Source organism: Dasypus novemcinctus, chromosome 25 (genome assembly GCF_030445035.2).
Source record: "Dasypus novemcinctus isolate mDasNov1 chromosome 25, mDasNov1.1.hap2, whole genome shotgun sequence".
NCBI lineage: Eukaryota > Metazoa > Chordata > Mammalia > Cingulata > Dasypodidae > Dasypus > Dasypus novemcinctus.
Window position 1 is genome coordinate 33,697,256 of NC_080697.1, and position 25,237 is coordinate 33,722,492.

The 25,237-nt window shown below is 44.2% G+C and overlaps 1 long non-coding RNA gene and 1 pseudogene across 4 annotated transcripts in view; one reads left to right on the forward strand and one right to left on the reverse strand.

Annotated features, from left to right (window-relative positions):
- The window catches only part of LOC139437613 (uncharacterized), a 63,824-nt gene that overhangs the window by 33,962 nt on the left and 4,625 nt on the right, over window positions 1–25,237 (reverse strand). The window lies entirely within an intron of this gene.
- Window positions 1,806–4,408, forward strand: LOC105745997 (E3 ubiquitin ligase RNF157 pseudogene; annotated as a pseudogene).

Consider the following 25,237-nt stretch of genomic DNA (forward strand, 5'->3'; position numbering starts at 1 on the left):
CTCCTCTCCCATTATTTTCCAGGAACTGTCAGAGATACTATGATGTGAAACATGACATTTTAAAGAAACGAAAGTTTGGGAATGGAGCTTAGTCTTTACATTTGAAGACTGAAAGCAGTGAAACAGTTGCTTAATATACAGAAGACGCAGAGGCATAGTTATATTACAGAGGACACGTTTTCATTTCATATAACCACCAGAATTTGATACAGTCATGTTGAGCACCAAAAAGAGGATGGATTTTGGAGCCAGACAGACCTGTGTCTAGTTCTTCTCCACTGGCTGGTTGTACAAGCCTAGCTGCAGCCACCCCTCTGTGTGGGAATCCTTCTGTACACCTCATCCAGGCCTCGCAGCAACCCATCCTGGAGAACATGCAGGCTGAGGCACAAATCGATTGTGTGACACTGGCAAGTGTCACCCTCCCCTGTTCTCAGTTTGCTCATCTGAAAGGATGGAGCTTAGACTGTGCCATCTCTAAGTATCTCTTGAACTCTGACCAACTCTGAGTTTGTAAAACCAGTGATGCGTCCAGAGCCAGAAGGTAAAATGAAGTTGTCCCATCTGCTGCTGGTTTAGGGGCTAGCATGTAATCAGGCCTCAATAAATGTCCATTTAATTGATACTAGTCTTCAACTGATTATCAGTTCAGTTACCCAACTTTTCTCTAGAGTTCCAGTTTTTCCCACACATTTTCTGGAAAAAGTGTGTTTTGAGTTTTAAATAGTCACCTTTTACAAATGTGCTTTTAGCAAACCTTTTTTTTTGGGGGGGGGGTGCTTGTTATGTGCTAGACATGGTGCTAATTGCTCAGCATCCATTATCACATTTTCTTTTATTCGCCTCTCAGGACAGCATCATGAGTTAGGTATTCCTGATCCCATTTGATGGATGGGGAAACTGAGGCACAGTGAGATTTTTTTAAGTAGTCTATCCAAAGCTCCCTTGATGGCAAAGGGAGGACACAAATCTGAGTGTCTCCATTTCCAAAATGCACTCAGCCACCAAGCCATCAAGCTGGCACTTGAAAACCGACCTCATTTCCAAGTTGGCATTGGCTGGATGGCAGTTCTGTGGACTGTTTGTCTATGCTTATTCCTGGAGAGAGCAGGTGGTTCACATACATTCTTTCCTCACAACTATTGGTTGACTTTGTACTTCTTTCCTGCCAGCCAGGTGCTGTTCTAGGTGTGGTGTCACAGCAGGGAACAAAATTGATGAAAATCCCTGCCCCAAGAAGCACACGGTAGAGGAATAAACAATTGTAAAATCAGTAAGTATACTAAGTTGTCTGTTAGAAGGAAAAAGTGCTATAGAAAGAAAATAGAGCAAAATAAAAGGAATCCGGAAGGTAGGAGGGGGGATTAACTTAAAATTGGCTCCACTGAGATGAAACTTGAGTACAGCCTTGAAAGAGGTGAGAGAGAGATGTGGATAGATGGGAGCTATGTGGCTATTGGGAGATGAGACAGACGTCCATGCAAAGGCCCTGAGGTGAGGAGACCTATGAGCCTGGAGAGGACTGAGAGGAGGCAAGAATAGTAGGAGCCAGGATCAGAGAAGTCACAAGGGGCCAGATTATAAACAATCTTAAGAACTTTGATTTTGACCCTGAAAGACGTGGGGAGCAACTATAGGTTTTCGAGTACAGAAGGGACATAATGGACCTATATTTTAAGTCTAGCTGCTGTTTTGAGAATAGACTGTTGCAGATGAGGGTGGAAGTGGGGACACTGGTGAAGGGGCTCTTGCGCCCAGCCCTGCAATACCCCTTGGCAGAGGCACCACCTTGGCGCTGGGGAAGGATGCTGCACCGCGGTTTCAGCCGCCAGGGCCACAGTGGAGCTGCAGACCAGGAGGGGAGTGCAGGGCCTGGGGGCTCCGACCTACTGGCAGCACCCGGGGAGGAGGTAGAAATCTGTCCAACCCCACGTAGCCACCCAAGTCGGGAAACTATCTTGCCAGTCACTTCATTAAGAAAGGACTCAACTCATCCTGGAGATGACCCGTTTGAAGAGAATTGCGGTCTGAAATTCTGGGAAACAGTGTTTCCTGATGCCACCCCATCTTCCCAAGAACCAGGGAAGACTCCGAAAAGCCTGATCGACATCTGAAAGGACACACTAAGACTAGGCAAGATGTGCTGAGGATGGGAAGAGCCCTGCTGGCAAAGTCAAAGTCCACCACAATGTGAGATTCACCTTTGACCCTGATGCTCCTGAGGCCACTACCTATTCTCAGGCCACTGGAAAGTTCCAGAACAGTATTGCCAGCTACATCCAAAAGGACAAGAGCCTGCAATCTGAGGCTGTTGCCAGGCAAAACACCAGGGTTATAAGCCTGATGTACTCAACAACCAATCACGAGAGACATCGGGATTTCAAAGAGAGAAAAAGTCTTTAGGGCATTGCTCAAGGCAGGTGAAGAGAAGAAAATTCTAAGATCTGTTCTTCCTGATTTAGAGAAGCTTTGGGCTTATACGAAATTCAAATGAAGGAGGGTAGAGATAGTGGTGTTGGGATGTTACAGAATACTGATTGATTTGTTTTAATTTGAAGTGTTTAAGCATGGGCTCCAGAGGCTGACTGGGGTAAGCATCAGGTTACAGGTTACAAACTGGGTTGTAAATTGGTTCATTAACATCCATTAGGAAGCAACAAAGTTTTGGTTGGGGTAATACTTAAAGTTGTAAAGAGTTCAGTCCACATAAGATAATGCTAAACTAGACAAAGTTTGGCAGAGGTAATACACAAAGTTGTAAATCACTTAATTAACATAAGTGATCTAAACAAGCAAGCTGTCAAGGGGATGTAAAGGATTGACAAATTCCATGCATGATAAGATAATGGAGTACAAATGGGGCCAGTTATGAGTTAAAGATTAGCACTTATAAAACATAGTATTTGAACCAAGTGAGTGAGACATTCTATATTATACTAAAAGTAAGAAACCCATTCTATAATAATTCAGTGACTCTAGTTATTTGTTCATTCTCAATACTTGGTTTCAAGATGATACACTGAGCGGGAGGTAAATAAGCAGTTCTGCCTGCCCTCCCACTCGGAATGGGCTGAGGAGGATTTTGGCTCTGAATTGGAGCAGGAGGCTTCCCTTTTAGTGGGCAGACAGGAGTTGAGCATTTTGGCCCTGGCGAAATATTGCTGGGTTCTTTTGAAAAGCACACAGATGGAACTTTCTGTGTCAAGCCCCTCAAACGAAACAAGCAGCAGATGGGGCCAGCTACCTCCTTCAAGGAACCTCTGCACGTGAAAACAAGTACAACACACCTGATTCTGAGGATGAAGCGAATGACAACAGTGCCAGGCTACTCTCAGACAATTGGTACCCCTTGGTTCCATCCTGCTTCCACCTCTTTCTCTGTGACACCTCGCCCCCCACACACACACACTAGCAGGCCAACAACTGCCCTGTCTGCCAAATGCCTTTCTGGGCACTGCTTCAGATCGGAGCCATGAGGAAGGAACTGGGCCCCTTACCCCCAGCAGCTTCACCCCATCATCTCATCCCAGACACCTGACTCTGAAGGGAGCCTTCCACCAGCTTAAGAAGTGGGGTCTCTCCTGGAGGCCCTCAGTGGGCCCCACACCCCATCCCCGGTGGTCCCACCATTTGGCATGCTTGGAGGTGGCTACCTCTCAGGACTGCCACCTTCCCGTGGCAGTGACGACCTCCTACTCCCTTGCAGGACACTCTCCCCACCTTGACAGCCTGACTGCAGCAGCCTAGCACTCAAGCTCAAAAAGCATCTCTCCAAGTCTATTTTCCAAAACTCTTCTGTTGCAGGAAGAGGTAGGTGAGTATTCGTGTAGTGAGTTGGAGCTGCACCTCTCTCAGAGGCAGTCTACTCAGCATCTTAGAGAGGAACGTGGTATAACTTGAGAGAGGGAGAATCTTACCTTGTCATCATTAGGACCTATTGGCTATTCATATTCCACAGTTTCCTCCCCAGAAGACCCTGCCAGCAGCAGGCTGGCCCAGTCCATCCCATCCATGGTATCCCCCAGATTGGCACCAACAGAATCTCCTGATGTCTGACTTCTACAATGCCCTGGGCACTGAAGACGAGGGAGAGCCCCCTCCCTTCCCCCCAGGCTGCCATGAGGACACGATCAGAAAAAGAAGAGATGATACCAGTGGAGGCTCTAGATATCAACTTTGTGAGCATTCCAGGTGAAGTCCCGGATGCAGAGGAAAATGACATTAGAGAGGAAGATGTTGGCTCACCCAAGCAGAAGATGGCTAGAGGACATGCACGTTTCCAAGTATGGAGTGTGATGGTAGCAATGACTTTGACATTGCAAGCATGAAAGTGTGAAAGTGCTCTGAGGTCTGCTTGCCTGGTCCCTGGCAGGCTTATGGCAATGCTCTCAGTTGTAGGAGCACCTAGCGCCTGTGTGTGGAGGATCCATAGAACTGGCCCTGGGCATGGGGTCCTTCGGCTGTTTGAGGACCTCCCCTTCTGTTCTCAAATTCCATCCTGTCCTCAGTGGACTGCTGGCCTTGGGGTGTCCTCATCAAGCACACAGAGATTTTATACTCAGATGCAAGCTAGATGCTGAGGTCAGCCTGCTCCTCCTCCCAGCCTTGTCTCCTATAACCATGGTCCTTCCCCTCAGAAGAGACTGGATGTCTTCCTTTACCCTTGAGAGCTGAAGCCACATGCACTATGGCTCACCCAGACTCTTGATGTCTCCCCAGTATCTTGAGCTTTAGGTGGAGCCAAGGTCCATGTATTGGCTGTTTCTTGTGCCTATTTTTTTCTCCTTGGGGATAGGTCAAGAAGACTCAAGTATTTGAGGGGCAGAAGGGTTACAGCTGTGGCAGGGGAGGATCATTGGTGTGAGGTGTCAGTGATGGGAAATAAATGGGGGGAAGTTTACCTGGGCATACATATAAGTTATATAAATGTGTTTAAATGTTCATGGGGTATTGTCACAGTGGGCAGAGATCCACATAATAACCAAAAGAATATTGAATTCCCATCCTGGGTAGCTCTGCCACATTCTCTAACAACAGCAACAATTCCTGAAGAGCAGGGCAATGACTAGTGAAGAAGGATCGCCCATTGAAGGGCTCTGGATATTGACAATTATGCTTATGAGCCTTTGTTCTTGAAATTGCAACTTCACCTAGTGCTGTAGGGTGCCTAAGAGTTGCCTCCTGAGAGCCTCCCTGTTGTTCAAATGTGGCCTCTCTCTAAGCCAAACTCAGCATACAAATGCATTACCTCCCCTCCAGCATGGGACATGACACCGGGGGATAAGCCTACCTGGCACCAAGGGATTACTACCAAGCACCAAGTAGCAATGCAACTGGAAAAAGACCTTGAACAAAAGGGGGAAAAGGTAAAGACAAATGAGTTTTATGGCTAAGAGACTTCAAAGTGAGTCAGAAGGTTAACCCAGAGGTAACGCCTCAGCATGATCTCATAGACTGTCAAAGTACATATTACCTCAAATAGTGAGGCTCCTGAGGGCTCTGGAGACAGCCAGGTGCTACATTCATGGCAGATAGCTCTGGAGTCTGGGGCTTTGCCAGTGAGCCCTACTTTGGAGTTTATGCTCCCCAGTGTGACAGAGTTGGACTCAGTTGTAACTTCTCTACACGTGCCTCTTCTGCCCCTTCTATTTGAACCTATTGTTGGTGCTGGAATTGGTCGGTGTACATCTAAGGGACTTGAATCTTTGGGCTGTTCGTGTGCCAATTGGGCCCTGAGCCTCACTGGAATTGTAACTCCTACGCTACAGTTCATTGGAGTCACCCAGGACAACTAACAAGGAGATGAGGATGGGCAACCATCCTACCAAGGAACTGAGAGAGTCTACAACTGCAAGCAAAAGAGTCCCATCCATCAGCTGTATGGGATCGAGGACCCCTATCAATTAGAGGTGGAGTGGGCATCACCATCCCAGAATCTTTGGGATTGGAGACTAAAATATGGACTAGAGTGGACTTACTGGTATTCTACTATAGACTTATTGTGATTCTAGCAATGGAAGAAATTATATCATTGATGTGGAGACAGTGGCCACTGGAGATGCTGAAGGCAGGGAAAGGGAAAAAGAGGTGTAATATGGGGGGCATTTGTGGGACTTGGAATTGTCCTGAATATCATTGCAACAATAGATACAGGCCATTATATATCCTGCTGTAACCTATAGAATTGAGTTCGAGAGAGTGCAAACTACAATGTAAAGTATAATCCATTCTTAGCGGCAATGCTCCAAATGTATTCATCAATTACAACGGATATACCACACTAATGAAAGAAGTCATTAATGTGAGGAAGGAAGGAAGATGTGGGGAGTGTGGCATATGGGAATCCCTTATATTTTTTTGTGCAACACTTAGTGTAATCTAAGTATTGTTTTAAAAAATTAAAAATATATTTAAAAAGACAACCAGCAAGGTGGCGGCAGAGTAAGGAGCTCCTGGAATCAGTTCCTGCTACAAGGCAGTTAGTAAACACCCAGAGCTATCTGGAGCTTATCTGAAGCACCTGTTTGGGGGCTTCAGGAGGCCAGAAGAGCATCCTGCAACATACTTGAAGGAACAGAAGGAGGAGACTGCCCTTCTGCAGAGAAGATAAGTAAGTAGAGTGGTCCATGCCCTGGAGTCCAGTGCCCATCCTCCCCTGGAGGCACAAGGCTCCTCTGGAGCTGTTCTGTGGCTGGAAGTGGAAGCTCCACTTCCCAAAAATGGGGGAGGAAGAGAGAGCGTTGGGCACCAATTTCAGCTACTGATTAGTAATTTCAGCAGGCTAAAGTATAATCCTAAGAACAGCTAAAGTTTGAGCCTGTCCAAGTCAGAAAGAGGCCAGTAGCTGCCATCTTAACTCTGTGCCTGGCATGAGGGGAAGCAGGGCAGACTGAAAATCAGTGTGCTGATGGAGGCCAGTGATTATCCTACTCTGGAGGTACAAGCCACCCCAAGAGCTATTCTGTGACTGGAATTGGAAGCTCCATTTCCCAAAAACAAGGGAGGAGGAAATGGCTGGCTACTGATTTTGGCTACTGATTAGTAGACTGGGCTGGCTACGGTATAATCCTAGGAACAACTGGGGTGTGAATCTGTCCAACTTGGAAAGAGGCCAGTGCTGCCATTTTGATTCTGCCACTCATCATGAGAGGAAACCAGATTGACTAAAAATCACAGTGATGGTAGGAACCGGTTTCTTTCACTCAGATCGGCCTGCAGCCCTAGACTAGGCTTTAGCCCCACCTCTGGCAGGGAGGAGGCTGGTGGGTCCTGTACCAGCCTATCCAGGTAACTGTAGGTACCTTTGGCTGGCACAGACTGAATAATGAGAAGTCTACCAGGGCAACTGGTGTCATCTTGGACTCACACTGTATAGATTGCTGCCCACACCTGCAGATCCATCCCCACCCAAGGAAGGGGAGAAAGACGTGTGAAGCTTCATCAGTCTCTCTGGGCAACTACACTGTAGGCCTGCACAACTTGGATTATTCCACACAGCTGTGACTCTATCCCTACCCCTGGCAAAGAAGAAGGTTGGGAGAAGCTCATTTGTCCCTGGGGCAATGAGGGCAGATTGAGCCTTCACAGCCTATAACATCAATTACATTTTTGGCTCCTACAGCACAACCAGCAAGCGACAAGGGCAGAAAGTCCTAAAGAGAAAAACTGCATCTAGAATAAATACTCTAGTAAACCAAATGCCAAGACGCCAACAAAATTTACAATCCACACCAAGAAACAGGAAACTATGGCCCAGTTAAAGGAACAACATAAGCCTCCAGATGACATAAAGGAGTTGAGACAACTAATCATAAATGTTCAAACAAATCTCTTTAATAAATTCAATGAGATGGCTAAAGAGATTAAGGATATTAAGAAGACATTGGATGAACACAAAGAAGAATTTGAAAGCATACATAGAAAAATAGCAGATCTTATGGGAATGAAAGGTGCAATAAATGAAATTTTAAAAACATTGAATCATATAATAGCATATTTGAGGAGGCAGAAGAAAGGATTGGTGAGCTTGAAGAAATGGTCTCTGAAAGTGAACATACAAAAGAACAGATGAAGAATGGAAAAAACTGAACAAGTTTTCAGGGAACTAAATGACAGCACAAGGCATGCAAACATATGTGTAATAGGTGTCCCAGAAGGAGAAGGGAAAAGGGGCAGAAGGAATATTTGAAGGAAATAATGGTAGAAAATTTCCCAACCCTGTAGAAGGACATAGATATCCACGTCCAAGAAGTACAATGTACTCCCATCCAAAAAAATCCAAATAGACCAACTCCAAGACACATACTAATCAGAATGTCAAACGCCAAAGACAAAGAGAGAATTCTGAGAAAAGCAAAAGAAAAGCAATGCATAACATATAAGGTATACCCAGTAAGATTAAGTGCTTATTTCTGGTGGCGGACTTGGCCCAGTGGTTAGGGCATCTGTCTACCACATGGGAGGTCCGCAGTTCAAACCCCGGGCCTCCTTGACCCATGTGGAGCTGGCCCATGCGCAGTGCTGATGCGCACAAGGAGTGCCGTGCCACACAGGGGTGTCCCCACGCACAAGGAGTGCGCCCCATAAGGAGAGCCACCCACAGCAAAAGAAAGTGCAGCCTGCCCAGGAATGGTGCCACACACACGGAGAGCTGACACAACAAGATGACGCAACAAAAAGAAACACAGATGCCCGTGCCACTGACAACAACAGAAGCAGATAAAAAAGAAGATGCAGCAAATAGACTCAGAGAACAATCAGGGTGGGGGGTGGGGGATGGGGGTCAGGGGGTGGGGAGAAGGGTAGAGAAATAAATCTTAAAAAAATCTTAAATAAATCTTAAAAAAAAAAAAAAGTGCTGATTTCTCACCAGAAACCATGGAGGCAGGAAGACAGTGGTCTGATATATTTAAGAAACTACAAGAGGAAAAACTTCCAGCCAAGAATCTTATATCCAGCAAGATTATCTTTCAAAAATGAGGGCAAGGTTAGAATATTCAGAGATAAACAGAAACTGAGAGAATTTCTAAGCAAGAGACCAGATTTTTAGGAAATACTAAAGGGCATGCTAGAGTCTGAAAAGAAAAGACAGAAGAGAGAGGCCTGGAAGAAAATGAAGAAATGAAGATTATATCAATAAAAGTAACTCAAAGTGTCAAAAAAGGGGTGAAAATAAAATATGACAGATAAAACTCAAATAGGAATAAACTTAAACAATGATGTAAAAGCACTTATATTCAGAAAACTGCAACTCAGTGTTAAAAGAAATCAAGAAGGCCTAAATAACTGGAAGAACTACCATGCTCATGGATTGGAAGACTAAATATCATTAAGAGGTCAATTCTACTCAAATTGATATACAGATTCAATGCAATCCTGATAAAAATTCCACCAGGATTTAAAAAAAAAATTGAAAACATGATTATAAAATTTATTTGGAAGTGTAAGGGATCCTGAATAGCCAGGAACATCATTAAAAGGAAAAGCGAACCCTCATCTCCAGATTTTAAATCATATTACCTAGCTATAGTAGTAAAAGTAGCATGTGTACTGGCACAAAGACAGACACAGAGACCAACGGAACCAAATTAATGGTTCAGAAAAAGACCCTCACATGTATGGTCAAGTGATTTTTGACTAGCCTCTCAAACCCACACATCTTGGACAGAACAGTCCATTGAACAAATGGTGCTGAAAGAACTGGATATCCATACCCAAAAGAAGGAAAGACGACCCCTATCTCACACCTTATCCAAAAATTAACTCAAAATGGATCAAAAACCTAAAAATAAAAGTAAGAACCATGAAACTTCTAGAAGAAATTGTAGGAAAATAACTTCAATACCTAGTGGTAGGTGGTGGATTCTTAAAGAAGATAAGAGGAGGACTGAGATGGCCTACTAATATTTAATGTATGTAGAAGTTTTAATTAGCTTTACTGTAAAAGTGTGGAAATGTATAGAGTGGATGGTAACACATAGTGAGTAACAGCTGGTTTATAAATGGGGACGTGTGAAAATGGTAGTTTAGGTATGTAAATGCCAATTGACAGAAAGCTAGAGAATAACCTAGGAATTGAATAGCACAGTAAACCAAGAGGTGGATGAGAATTGTGGTTGATGGTACAGATGCAAGAGTGTCCTTTGTGAGCTAGAGCAAATGTACATTACTACTTCAGGGAGCTGGGAAGGTGGAGAAGCATGGGAAAAATACAACTGGAGTGAACTATGTATGGACTGTGGTTAGCAGTAATAATACAATATTCTTGCATCTATATCAAAGATACACTATGTTGATAATGGGGCAGTATGGAAAATGTGAGCCAAATATACACTATGGACATGGTAACAATCAGATGATATTACCTTATCTTTAACAAACGTTCCACCACAGTGTGGTGTGTTGATAGAGGGATGTTGTTTGGGAATTCTGCACATGTGCATGATTGTTTTATAAGCTTACAACTTTTGCCATAAAAAATATATTAAAAAAATAAAAATAGGGTTGGTTGGAGGAAAACACACCAAATGTAAGATAAGGACTATAATTAGTAGTAAGATTTTGACAATATTCTTTCATAATTTGTAATAAATGTCTCACAACAATGCAAAGTGTTTGTGGAAGATTGATTTATGGAACCCCTGTATGATGTTATGCATGTTTGCTTTGTAAGTTCACAACTTTTACAATACACTTAATTGTTTATATATGTTCATATATAAATGATATAAAGATAATTATAGGATGGGTTGGGGGAAAAATACTTTGATTAGTAGTAATATTTTGACAATGCTCTTTAATGATTAGTTAAAAAGGTTTAACAACAGTGCAAGTTATTGTTGGTAGGGTGAATTATGGGAGTCCTGTATGATGTTTTATATGTTTGTTTTGTAAGTTCACAACTATTACTATACACTTATTATTTATATATATTTATGTATGCGTGATATACTTCAATAAATTAATTAGAAATATATATATTAAAAAAAAGGAGTTTGGGTGGTGTGACAGTTTGAGATTATTTATGAATCCCCAAAAGAGAAAGATTATGTCTGTACAGTAATCTGTTCGTCTGGGTGTGATACCCTTTGATTGTATTCAATTCAGTTGAGGGGCCTTTGAATTACCTGTTAAAATGGTTTTAGGCTTTTTGATTTGACCATTTCAGTAGGGTGTGACTCAGGTTGAGTCCCCCCCCCTTGCTGGTCTGATAATAAACAGGCACACACAGACACATACAAGAAGAGAGAGCTCTGTTATTTTTTATCCTGCCGTGTGATAGAAAGGAGAAGGCTCAAACAGCTAAGGCCCCGGGATGAGCCATTTTGCCTAATAGCTTACAGAAGACCTTGGGAAGGGAGCAGAATAACTGAGACTGATCTAGGGAGCCCTAAGAGACAAGCCCTATGCCAGCCTGCAGGTGAAATTGGGAAGAAACTGAACAGCTGAGCCTGAGAGAGGATGCTCAGAGGGAAGGATGAAACCTCGCAGAGATCACTCACCATCTTGATCCGACATGTGGCAGCTGCCTTTGCTGAGAAAGCTCCTCTTATGGTATCTTGAGCTGGACTTTCCACAGCCTTGGGACTACAAGCTTTTATCCCAAATATATACCCTTTATAAAAGCCAACAGATTTCTGGTACTTTGGCTGACTAATACAGGGGGCTTCATTACAAACACCCACCTGGCACTTTCTTGCCTGTGGCCCATTGCAACCAATTTGAAAATTCCAGTTTGGGATGGGGTTTGGGGGGTGACTCCCATGAAAAGGTAGCGACCATAGTGGACTGGAGTGGAGTGCCCTCAAATCGGTTTTTTTTTTTTCCTTTGAAAGTACAAGAGCAGCAGGTGAGAACCAAAATATTGGCTGACAAAACTGCTTCTTCATCCTGGTAGCAGAGCTAGTCTGCCTTTGCCTGGTATGCCTGCCTGCTTAGGAAGGAGGCCTGACATCTCAGAACCCCCCAGTTAAGAGGACAACCCTTTTGAAGGATTGCTTATGACCAGGTGCATTCACTAAGGCCTGGGACTCCGAAGATTACATTTCAAGAAGTGCATTTTTTTACCACCTCTCTGGGCCAGGCACTGGAGCTTTTGTATATTAGCACCTTTTGTCTTCACTACAGCCCATGAAGTGGGATTCTTACCCCTTAGTCTCCTTCCTTTTTCCTTAAGAGTTGAAGAAATAGGCTTAGAGAGGTGTGACCCAGTGAGTCTCAAGTTGATGCCCAGGGGCTAACTCCAGCAACACCCTCTGTTTGGAGGCAGGGCCTCTCCTTCCTGTTTTCCTCCCTGCCTTCCAGATCCTTGAAGCCTGATAGCGGGAGAGAGAAGTTCAGTCCATAGGCTCCAGCAGAGCCTTCCACAGGTGTAGAGAGACCGTTGTTCAGTTCATGTCCTCCCACCTTCTCCATCCCAGCACAACCACATATAAACACAACCTGAAACCGCAAGGTTAGAGTAAGCCCTCACGTGGCACTTCTTTTCCCAGTCCTAATATTACTAAAGGATCCCATCCAGCTCTTGGACAGGTGCTTGTCTACAGGCTGATGGAAAAGGTGGTGGTTTAGGGGAGTGTGAGATGGTTTAAAAAGCAAAGTTTGAGAGAAAATTGTGAGGTTGAGATGAGGTAGAGCCTTGAGCTATGCCCATTGCGAGGAGCCTTCTTAGTGCTCGGTTTTGTCTCCTTAAAAGAGGTTTTCAAGGCTGTTTCCAAGCCCAGGGCCCAGGGGCTGTGTTATAGCTCTTGGTGTAGCAGCTGAGTCAGGAGGAGGTGGCGCCCCATGCTGCCTGGTGGTGGTGCCCCACGAGGTGCCCTGAGCAGGGCAGGCCCACTGTCCAGCCTGAGAGCAGAAGCTCCCATGTCTACCCTCTTTGAAATACCTCAGTGGACTCTTTGCCTTTCTTTTCTTTTTTTTTTTTTTTTAAGATTTATTTATTTTATTTATTTCTCTCCCCTTCCCTCCCTGCCTCCCCCCCGGCCCCGGTTGTCTGTTTTCTGTGTCTATTTGCTGCGTTGTCTTCTTTGTCCGCTTCTTTGTTGTCAGCGGCACGGGAATCGGTGTTTCTTTTTGTTGCTGTGTCATCTTGTTGTGTCAGCTCTCCGTGTGGGCGGCGCCATTCTTAGGCTGCACTTTCTTTTGCGCTGGGCGGCTCTCCCTACAGCACACACTCCTTGCGCGTGGGGCTCCCCTATGCGGGGGGCACCCCTCGTGGCACAGCACTCCTTGTGCACATCAGCACTGCGTATGGGCCAGCTCCACACGGGTCAAGGAGGCCCGGGGTTTGAACCACGGACCTCCCATGTGGTAGATGGATGCCCTAACCACTGGGCCAAGTCTGCTTCCCTCTTTGCCTTTCTTAATCTCCTTTCTCTCCCCCACCATTTTTCTAGTCCCTTTTGTATTTAAGATTTAAACCAGTATAAGTTCCTTAATCACCCCGTTTCCTTATTTCCTTGAAGTTTGAGCCCCAGACACACCAGGCAGTAGAGAGCTTACATAGCTTAGGAATGGCCCTGTACTCCTTGTTTCTCAAACACGGTTCTGTTGTCTCTTTTTTCTTTTTTCCTTCCTTGTTCTCATTTAGCACCTTGACGAGTGGAAACAGCCCATCCAAAGGGCCTGGTGCTCAGCCTGATCAAGGCACAGGTCAGCCGCCAGCCCTCCTGCCTCCAGTCCATTATCTGAAGGAGACAGACCTTGTGTTGTCAGCACTTTACCCTGAGAGAACGGGGTGGGCCTGGCTCCCCATACAGGGCATAGATGCAGGTGCCAGTGGCTCCTTCCTGCCACATCTTTTTTTCGTATAGGAAATTTATTATGAACCTGACTTCACAAAGTTAGACAAAATGGCAATTTCATTTAAAATTACCTCTTCAAAAAGTTTGTTGTATTATAGATATGTGCTATCAAAACTTCTAGAAGGTAACATGACATATATTGCAACCCATCTGTGGACAGCACAGTAACACCATTACTGAAACTGGTTCCCAGGTCAGCATGTACCGCCTGCTCTCTTGTCTAAGGGAAGAGAGGAAGGACTGAAGCAGGCATTGCTGATGCAGTAGTTACTGGAATGTTGTTCCTTCACAGTGCTGAAACAGCGCTCACACATTTTATTTAGTGATGCAGCTGATAACTGTTGCCTCTGCTTTGTTTGGACAGCTGCTGCTCATAGTCCTGGCATCATACCCAATCATTCCTAGAGGAACCCTAGGTGGTAATATGAGTCTCTTAATAAAGCACAGCACCTCGAATTCATAGGTGTGTCCCCCAGGTTTCGGGAACTGGTCCTGGCTTCCTCGCAGAGCCATCCTTTTCTTTTCCTTTCCCCGTTCATCCCACCAGACTTTATACGCACACTGGGGGCTTCTCCTGGGCCCTGACCCCTGCACTCTAAACGCTGGAGCATTAGGATCCTGTCCACCTGACTTGGCATGCTGGTTGCTACTTTGCTTTACCTAGACACCTGGTGTGTGCAAGTGTGTATGTATACTGTTGGTGCCATCTGTGTACTCCTCTCATTCCCTGGAGGAGGCTGACAGGCACACTACAGTGAGAACCTCAAGGAGGCAATATTTATAGATTCTTTAAAATGAATAAAACTGTTTACAAGGGAAGGAGGGGAAAAAAAACTTTTGTAATAATCCGGGTGTGGTAGATTGAGTCATGCTGCCCCACCAAAGTATGTTCAAGTCCCTGTGGGTGTGAGCTCATGCATAAATAGGACCTTTGAAGATGCAAAGATCAAACAGAATCAGGGTGGGCTTTAATCCAATATATCCAATATAAGCAGGAGGGAGTGAAGACAGAGGGAGAGAGAGAAACCAGATCACTCTGGATGGAGGCAGAGATGAGTTAGGGATGGCTGGAAAGCCGCAACCGGAAAGCCACAGACTTCAGAGAAAGCATGGCCCGTTGATACCTTGACTTTGGATTTCTAGCCTTCAAGACAGTGAGTCAATAAATTCCTAAGTCCACAGGGCATGACATCTGTTACAGCAGCCCTGGCAAACTAGGCCACCAGGCAAGATATGAGCAATGGTTTGGAACAGGGGTTAGCAGTGGAGATGGTCAGAAGTTCACTGACCAAGGGAAATGGATGTGGCTCAAGCAGTTGGGCTCCCGTTTGCATACTGGAGGTCCAGGGTTCAACGCCCAGGGCCTCCTGGTAAAGGCAAACTGGCCTGTGTGGCAAGCCAGCCCATGCAGAGTGCCAGCCCATGCAGGAGTGCCACCCTGCACAGGAGTGCTGGCCAATGCAGAGAGCTGGTGCAGCAAGATGATACAACAAGAGACACAGAGGAGAGACAATAAGAGACATAGAAGAATAGGGAGCTGAGGTGGCACAATGAAATGATCGCTTCTCTCCCACTCTGGAAGGTCCCAGGACCAATTCCCAGAGCTGCCTAATGAGAATACAAGCAGACATAGAAGAATGCACAGCAAACGGACACAGAAATCAGACTATGGGGGTGGAGGGTGTGTGTGTGGGGTGTGAATAAATAAATAAATAAATACTTTTAAAAGTAAGATCAAGTTTTTCTGAGGTACACATAGCTACAAACCATCACACTTGGACTGTCCAAGTCAGAAAGAAGATTAATGGCCCAGTTAATATGTAAATGAATGTTCGTTCTAAGGGAGGCTGGTGTTCAGATCTGATTTGACCTTAGAAATGCAGTAAAGAGCTTGATATAATGATGGCTGAGAGAGACTCCACACACATACAAATAAATCTTTCCTGTAGTCTGCCACTAGACATGTGTGTATGGGTGCCAGGTTATGCAAACTAGAATGTGGACTGTGATCTTTTTGGGGGCATAGAAAATGCTGATACAGCTCTGGTCTGGGAGAAAAGCTCCTCAGAGGACAGTGGGCATATGCTTTATAAATGCCATCAAAGCCATTTCTGCAACTATCTGCTGCTCTTCTAACTGCAGGTGGCTCATTGGTACAATGGAGAGTGCAGCTGGGGAGCCAGGTTATCTGGATTCAGTTTGAGGAAGGTGATAGAAGAACATGGAATTTGCAGAGAGACCACATGAAAGTCCATCACTGATTATTTGTGTGATTATTGGCAAGCATCTTGGAATCTCTGACCCTGAGGGCCTGTGACAGTTTGAATTTGGTGAATCCAAAAATAAAAAATTGTCTTTTTAACTAATACATGCCTGTGGGTGTGAGATCCTTTGATTGCATTAGATTCGGTTAAGGATCTTGATTAGATCACTTGATTATATCACCTTTGATTGGACTATATCAGTAAGGCGAGACTCAGTTTGGGTCTCTCACCTTCTTACTAGAGTCTTATATAAATGGAGACACAGAGAAGAGACACAGAGAAAAGGGAGCTCTGCCATTTTGCCCTGGCCATGTAAGAGAGAGGACTCAAAGATCACTATCACTAGCAGCCAAAGCTAAGGCAAGACATCCCCAAGAGGCTGGGCCCACATAGCAGCTCAAGGTTGAAGAGATGAGCCATATGCCTTATCACCCACAGCTGGGCTCAGGGAGAAAGTGGAGCAGCCAAGGCTGAGAGATGAGGAAAGAGACAAGACATATGCCTGATCATCCACAGCTGAGCTCCTGGAGATAGTGCACCTTGAGGGGCAGGCAGGGACCTCAGCAGAAATAGCCCGCCATGCTGCCTCACCACATGGAGGGACTCCAGGATCACCAGTCGCTGACTTTGGTGAGAAAGCATCTCTGATGGTACCTTAATTTGGACATTTTCATGGCCTCAGAACCGTAAGATTTTACCTTAATAAAATTCCCCTTATAAAAGCCAGCCTATTTCTGGTACTTTGCATTGGCAGCCTTGTGGCAAATTAAGCCAGGGCCCTCAACTGTCAAACAGAGAACAATAGAATCTACCCCATAATGCTGCAAAGGGATAAATCTTAAGAACCTCACAGAGTGGCCAGAACACTGTAAATGATAGCTTTGAAATACTTGCCACATGACCTTGGATAAATATTGCCCTTCTCCAGGAGTCTGCTCTCTGAGCATGTGTTGAGGTTCCTTCCCAGGCTGTGCACTCCTCCCTGGGGTCAGACATGCAAAGACAACACAGCGCCCCACAAGGCAAGTACCAGAATGACCTCAGTGTTGGGAATAGGAGACGGCATGGGAGATGGGGTGTGAGAAGCTTTTTTTTACTTTTGGATTTCATTTCATTCAAACTATAGAATTTTAAGAAATCAGATTGTTAAAGTTTCCCCCACTATAGTAGTAAGCAAACTACACATTTTTAAACATTCAGATAATAGCCTTCTCTCTCATTTCTCTATCTTCACCCCTCTTCTACATACCAAACTAATCAATAATTCCCAAATGGTTCTTGTTTATACATTTCTGTACCTTTGCTTCTACATTTACCCTTCCCTTCTTCTTGTAAGATCTTTCCTTTTTCCATTCATCTCTTTTTTAAGATTTATTTTATTTATTTCTCCCCGCCCCCTCATTGTTTGCACTTGCTGTGTCTGTTCATTGTGTGCTTGTCATCCTTCTAGGAGGCACCAGGAACTGAGCCTGGGACCTCCCATGTGGGAGGGAAGCACCTAACCACTTGAGCCACCTCCGCTCCCTGCTTTGTTGTGTCTCTTATTGTATTTTTCTCTTTGTGTCTCTTGTTGCATTATTTTGTTTTGTCAGCTCATTGTGCCAGTCCAGTGTGTCAGCTTGCTGTCTTGCTCATCTTCTTTAAGAGGCACCAGGAACCAAACTCAGGACCTTCCATGTAATAGGAGAGAGCTCAATCGCTTGAGCCACATTTGCTCTTCATTCTATTCATCTTTTGAAACCCAGCTCTGGTATTTTTTTCTGTGCCATTTTATTTGCCCTTCCAGGAACTATTAATTCATTTTAAATCTCCTTCCTTTGTATTTTCCACCTGTTATTTCCCATTTCTCCCTTTATTTTAATTATTTAATGTAGTTCTCTCTCCCACTGGGCCCGGAGCTCATCAAGGGTGGAGATTATGTATCATGAATTTCTATATTCTATAAACATGGTAGGTGCTTGACAAACATTTGTAGAGGTGAATCAAACTGAATGTATATGGACTATATACTTGTTCAACTGGATTGAGTTTCTTTTCTGATTGTTTCATTGGGCTGTAAGTTAAAGATGTTTACTTTCAGTTTAAGTAACAAAACATATTTGGATAAGTATGGTTGAGTGGATTAAAAATAACTTTTAATATGCTCCTGGTATTGACTTGCAAAACCATGGAAATCTAAAGGATTTTTCCTTTTCCTTTTCCTTAAGAGAAAGAAGAGGGGGAGGGGAAATGCTTTAATATTTTTAACTGTAAGGAAAAAAGAAACAAGAGAAGTAGAAAAATAAAGATGATTTTCAGACCTAATTTCTGATTCTTACAAAAGAAGGAATTTTAAATTATAAGGAAATTAAGACACTTGGAGTATATACAAAAGAAACTGTCACTGTACATAAAAGATAACAGATCTTTGGTAATGAACAACATGATGGAAAAATATTTATTTTGTTATTTTTTATTTTTGTATTTTATTTATTATTATTTTATTTGTTTATTTTTTGGCTCTTATGGGGGGAGGTTTTGGATTCTAGAAGGGTCACAGCTATGGCAGGGGAGGATCACTGGTGCAAGGTGTTGGTGATGGGAGGAATATGGGGAGGGGTGCATTTGGAGCATGCCTCTATGGCATATGAATATGTTCAACTGGTCATGGGTCATTGTCTGTGTGGGTGGAGACCCACACAATAACTAAAAGAATATTGAATTCCCATCCTGGGAAGCCCTGCTACATTCTCTACTAGAGGGGCAGGAATCCCCCAAGTACATAGACAGTGCCTAGAGAGGAGGACAGACCCTTTATATCGATGATTGTACTTATGAACCTTTGCTTGTGAAATGGAAACTTAGCCTAATATTATATATTGCCTAAGAGTTACCTCCAGAGAGCCTTCTTGTTGTCAAATGTGGCCTCTGTCTAAGTCATATTCATCATATAAACACACTACCTCCCCCCAGCATGGGACGTGACCCCCAGGGATGAGCCTCCCTGGCACTGAGGGATTATTACCAAGCACCAACTAGCAATGCATTTGGGAAAAAACCTTGACCAAAGGGGGAAATATTAAATACAAATGAGTTTTATGGCTAAAGAGACTTCAAAGTGAGTTAGGAGATCATTCTTGAAGTTATACTTATGCATGTCTCAGCAGGATCTCATTTACTGCCACAGTAAACAGTGCCTCAAATCCAGAGATCCTTTAGGCAGGGCACACAATCTCAGGAATTCATTACCCTGTTAGTGGGCCCTACTTTGGAATATATGTTCTCCAATGTAACAGAGTTATACTCATTTATAATTTCCATACAAATGGTTCTTCTACCCCTTTTATCTGAACCTATAATTAGCACTACACTTCTTAAAACATATGTCCCAGAGACTTAAATCTGGTCTCTTCATACGCCAATTGAGTCCTGTATCTCAACAGAGTTGCAACTCCTATGCTACAGTTCATGGGACTTGCCCAGAACAACAGACAAAAGGAGTTTTGCCCATCCCAAAAAATAAGAGTACCTACAACTGCAGGCAAGACAGTTTCATCCATCTGCACCATGGGACCTAAGCCCCCTCTCGGTTAGAAACAGAGTGGGCATCACCATCCCCAAATCCTCAGGACTGAGGAATGAACAAACATAAGGGGTGAATGCAACTATGGACTAAAGTAGATTTACTAGCAATGGAAGAACTTGATTCATTGATATAAAGGCAGTGGCTACCAAAGGTTCTGAGGGGAGGGAAAGGGAAGAATAGTTGTAAGATGGAGGCATTTTGGGAACATTAGAATTGGCCTGCATGAAATTGCAATGATGGATACAGACCATTATACATTTTGCCAAACCTATAAAATTGTACAGGGCAAAATGTAAACTCTAATGTAAACTATAGTCCTTTGTTAGTACAATGCTTCAAAATGTGTTCATCAATTGTAACACATGTACTACACTAATAAAAGAAGATTTTAATGGGGGAAGTGTGGGAGGGGTATCTGGGAATCCTCTCTTTTCATTTCTTTTTTTCTCGTCTGCTTGTTGTTTTTTATTGTTGTTTGTTTGTTTTCTTTAGGAGGCACTGGAAACCAAACCTGGGACCTACCACGTGGGAGGCAGGCATTCAACTGCTTGAGCCACTTTTGCGTCCTTCTATATTTTTGATGTAACATTTATGTAATCTAACATTTCTTTAAAAATTACAAAAAAATTGAAAAATAAAAAAAACACATAAGGAAAGCTGATTTATCTACAAGAACCTTTTTACTTAAAATTTCATAATACAACAATCTCACTTAGGGTCCCAGGAAGAACACCAAGTTTAAGTATGAAGGAATACACTATGAAAAATCTTAGGTGGTTAATATTAACTTCCTTTTCTTTCACAAATAAACCATGTCACTTAGGATTAATGGGAGAAACCCAGAGGACTCTCAACTAAACCAGGGATCAAGAATCTCTTTTTGTTAACTATTTTAGGGCTTTAAGACATATGGCCACTTTTGCAACTGTTCCATTTTACCATAGTAGCAAGCAGCCAGAGACAATATGTAAATGAATGAACGTGGCTATGTTCCAATAAGTTTATTTATAGAAGTAGACGGCAGGCTGGATTTGGCCTGCGGACTATAGTTTGCTGACTCCTGAACTAAACACTCCATTTTCAGGTCTGAGTATTACCCTTGTCGTAAAGATAAAAGGAAGCATGTCTACCAAACTGCACTCTAACTCAGGGCTGGAAAGAAGCCAGATTCACATCGCTAGACATGAGTGTCAGATCCAGAAAGAATGTCTGAGCTCCCACCTGGGTAAAGCCGACCTCTTTGTATTCCCTCTGCCATCAACGGCCTGTCAGCTTATCATTGTCACCCTTCTTTATCCCAGCAACCCACTGTCTCTTAGCTATGGTGTGTGCGAGAAGGGAGCTTGCTGGAATGGTGCCGATTTACTTTATAGATGGGAAGAGCACATGACTACACAGAATCATGAGCCTTCAGTGTGGCAGAGAAAGCCCCAGGACAATCAACTAGAAATATGAACTTAAGAAATGTAGGAAAATAAATTGGCTTCTTTTATTGCTCTGAGACATTTTTGTGACTACCAGTAATTTTTACATATATATATATACACACACACACAATTTTTGAAAAATCTTAATTTTTTCAGAATAGATTTAAAATTAATCATACTATCAAATTTATTTATGTCTAAACTTCCTCATGAGACAGGGGAGGATGATGTTTGAAAATGGCAAATTTGACTATATTACTGACCTACAGAATCAAGTGCAAACTTCTCTACCATGGTGTAGGAGTACGGACAGGCTAGGTCATGCTGCAGTAAGAAATAGCTCGCAAAAAGAAGTGGCTTACAACAACAAAGGTTTACTTGTTCCCTGGGCTACCTGCCCATCGTGAGTTGGCTAGGGGATCTCCTGAGTCCTTTTAGTTTGCCAAAAGGCTGCCAATGTAAAGTACCTGAAATGTGTTGGCTTTGATAATGGGAATTTAATTTAGGGTAAAATCTTACAGTTCTGAGGCTGTGAAATATCCAAATCAAAGCACCAGCAGAGGTGCTTTCTCACCGAAATCAGCTACTGGTGATCCTAGTGTCCTGTCACATGGTTAAGATGAAGGCCAATCTCTACAGCAGTCCCTGCCTTCCCCTCTAGAATCTATCATCTCCCAGAGCTCAGCTGTGGGCAACCAGCCATAGGGCTTGTCTCTTACTGGGCCTCCTCTCAGTCTCAGCTGCTCCACTTTCTTCCAGAGTTCAGCTGTTGAGCTATCAGGCATATTGCTTTCTCTTCAACCTTGAGCTACTCCATACGCCCAACCCCGAGGGGCCCTCTTCCCATGCTTTGCTGGTTCCAGCCTCCGGGACCTTTCTCAGCCCTCGGGGCTTCTCTGCTTTCCTGCAGTCTTTTCTCTCTCACACAGCTTTCTTTTCCTCCGTGTATCTCTCTCTTTCTGTTTCTTTTATATCAGACCCCATAAGAGAGTGGACACTCAACCTGAGTCATGCCCCACTGATGTAGTCCAGTCAAAAGGGTCTCACACTCACAGGAATGGATTAGTTCAAAAACATAATCTTTCTCTTTCTGGGACTCACCAAATTCAAACTGTCCCTCTGTCCTCTAGAACCCTGGTAGACGGAGCTGTTGCCATCTCAAACAGTGCTCGTCACCATGACAAAGAGAAAGAGAATTGGGGAGGATCCTTCACCAGCAATTAAATGATCTGGTCCAGAAATGATCCACCTCACTCCTGCTCACAACTCATTGGCCAGAGATTGTCCCATGACCACACAACTACTAGGGGGTCAGGAAGTGCATTCCTACCCTATGTCCAGAAGGAAATGCTCAGAAAACAGCAGTCATGACTATCAGCCAGGGCACTCCAGAGCCATCGTATTTCTCATTCACTTTCTGTCCATGGTGGGAGAAGTTTATAAGAATGTGGTTAGGAATGTGTGCTTTATCTCCTTGGGGGTGAGGGAAAGGGAGTGGGAGAAATTACCTGACACAGCAGGACAAAAGTCTGGTTTAAAATTAGGCCGTTACTTTAATCATGGAACAACTTAAAGCTCTGGGTTAAGTGTCCCAGGAACTAGCATGGCCTTAGCTAGTCCATATGGTACCTTCCTCTGGGGGCACACAGCCCAGCTCTCCAGGGGACATCTTGGTGCATGGAGCATTTCAGCCTCTACTTGCCCCCTTGGTCAGGCACCCTTGTGCAATGAACAACCAGAATAACCCTCCATGTAGGGTATCAGCTCATCCGGTTGAATGTTCTACAACCCAGAACCCACTCAGTCCTGGGCAAACAGGAGCAGTTGGTCACCCTATGTCCTGAGGCCCTATTATGCACCAGCCAGTGCATGCTCTGCTGGACAGTCATGGTGGTCCTTGACTCTACAGGGGTAGCTCCTAATACTCAGAGCTCAGCCTGTCTATTCAGTTATGTTTCCACTTATTTGGTTATAGCCAGCATAATGAAAAGACCATGGGGTCCAGCAGACTTGAGTTCAAATCTCAGCTCTGCTACTTACTAGCTTTGTTTTGTTTTTGTTTTTTTTTAAAGATTTATTTATTTATTTAATTCCCCCCTCCCCTGGTTGTCTGTTCTTGGTGTCTATTTGCTGCGTCTTGTTTCTTTGTCCGCTTCTGTTGTCGTCAGCGGCACGGGAAGTGTGGGCGGCGCCATTCCTGGGCAGGCTGCACTTTCTTTTCACGCTGGGCGGCTTTCCTCACGGGCGCACTCCTTGCACGTGGGGCTCCCGCACGCGGGGGACACCCTTGCGTGGCACGGCAAAACCGCGGACCTCCCATATGGTAGACGGACGCCCTAACCACTGGGCCAAAGTCCGTTTCCCTACTTACTAGCTTTGTGACCTCAGGCAAGTCCCCACCCCTGCTGAGCCTCAGCTTTGCCATCCATAAAATGGAGGAAGATAGTATCTACCTTATAAGGTTGTTGTGAGGCTGGTTTAATGAGCCAGGGTCTATAAAGGGACTCGTGCAGCCCTGGCATTATGCAGCTCACCAGAATTGTTAGTTACCCCAGTTGAGGGGTGGTGGATGGCTTAGAGAAGAAAAACTGCATTCCAGAACAGACGATCTTTCCAGCCAGGCATTAATCAGTAATCGCTGTAAGGGGAAGGGATTTCAACTCCACTTCCTAAGTTAAAGAGCTACAAATTAAAAGCCAGGAGACTCTAATATTTAACCTGACCTTTAACTGAAGACTTCCAGTCCTTTCAGTTGATTCATTTACTAGTTAAATCTCAGGTCTCTAGTGCTAAGTAGGAATTTAAGCATCTTCCCAGCTCTTTAGACTGCTGGCTGGTTCTTTGCAGAAGTGACCAGTCAAACAGGGGCAGTTTCCACACTGGAGAAGTTGCCACTCATGAGAGTGTGTTTGAGTTTAAAGTTGGATATGTCATGTTTGTTGCACACTTTTTTAGCCAGTGATAGTGCAAAGATTTACTTCTGTGATAAAATTACATGTTCAATGGCCAAATTCACACAAGTTTAGCCCTTCCTCCCTCAGGTAGTTTGGAGGTATATACCCCAGAAAAACATGTTCTTAAACTTAATCCATTCCTGTGGGTGTGAACCCATTGTAAGTAGGACCTTTTGATGAGGTTACTTCAGTTAAGCTATGGCTCCACTCAATCAGGATGGATGTTAATCCTATTACTGGAGTCCTTTATAAGCAGAATGAAATTCAGATAGAGAGAAAGTCATGGGAAGAAAAAAGCTGAAGGTCAACAGAACCCAGAAGAGAAGGGAGAGCCGCCATATGCCTTGCCATGTGACAGAGGAGCCCAGGACCAAGGATTGCCAGCAGCCAGCCCCAGATCACCAGTCTTCAGAAAGAAAGCATCTCCTTGATGATACCATGATTTGGACTTTCTCCCAGCCTCAGAACTGTGAGTGAATAAATTTTCCATTGTTTAAGCCAACCCATGGCATGGCATTTGCTTGACCAGACAAGGAAGCTAAAACATCTTCTAACCTCTCCACTCTCCCCTCCCTCTGTACACACCCTCACAATTTCCACGGGGTGATAACTTAAGAAAGCCTGCAGTCTGAGTGTACTTTGAATGATTTCTCCAACTCAAAACTGTGGGTTCATGGCAAGGCAAGCTAGCCCGTGGCCCGTCCTTGTGCAGGAATCTGCAAAGGAGAACTTACATTCACAGAGGTCCTATGATGTGCCCACAACTACCACACTGCACTGGACAGTTATGGCGCTTGCCACACCCACAAACTTTTCCAAGACCGACCCAAGAGTAGCCCAGTGACAAGGTGGCCAGCTTCCTGTCTGCCCCACTAATCCAAAGTCTGCCTATTAGTAAGTCCCACCTCACCCCACTCCCAACTCCCAGGCTAAATTCCTACTCCAGGTTAAATAGGAACAGTAGTCTCCTTTACACAGCAACAGTGTAAAACCACACCAGCTACCTAGTTCTTTTCCCTTAAACACGAATGAGGAGGGAGCAAGGAGAAGAGGGACTGATGCTTTTGTCCCATATAAAGACCTTCAATTAATCCAAGTCGCAGAGCCTCTTCTGTCGTGAAGGCTGACTCCCATTTCCTCTCCAGACCTGGACAGCATATTGCAGGCTGCAATTACTCAGCCTGTTTCTTGTGCAGCTCTCTATCAGCTATTCATGTTCCAGAAA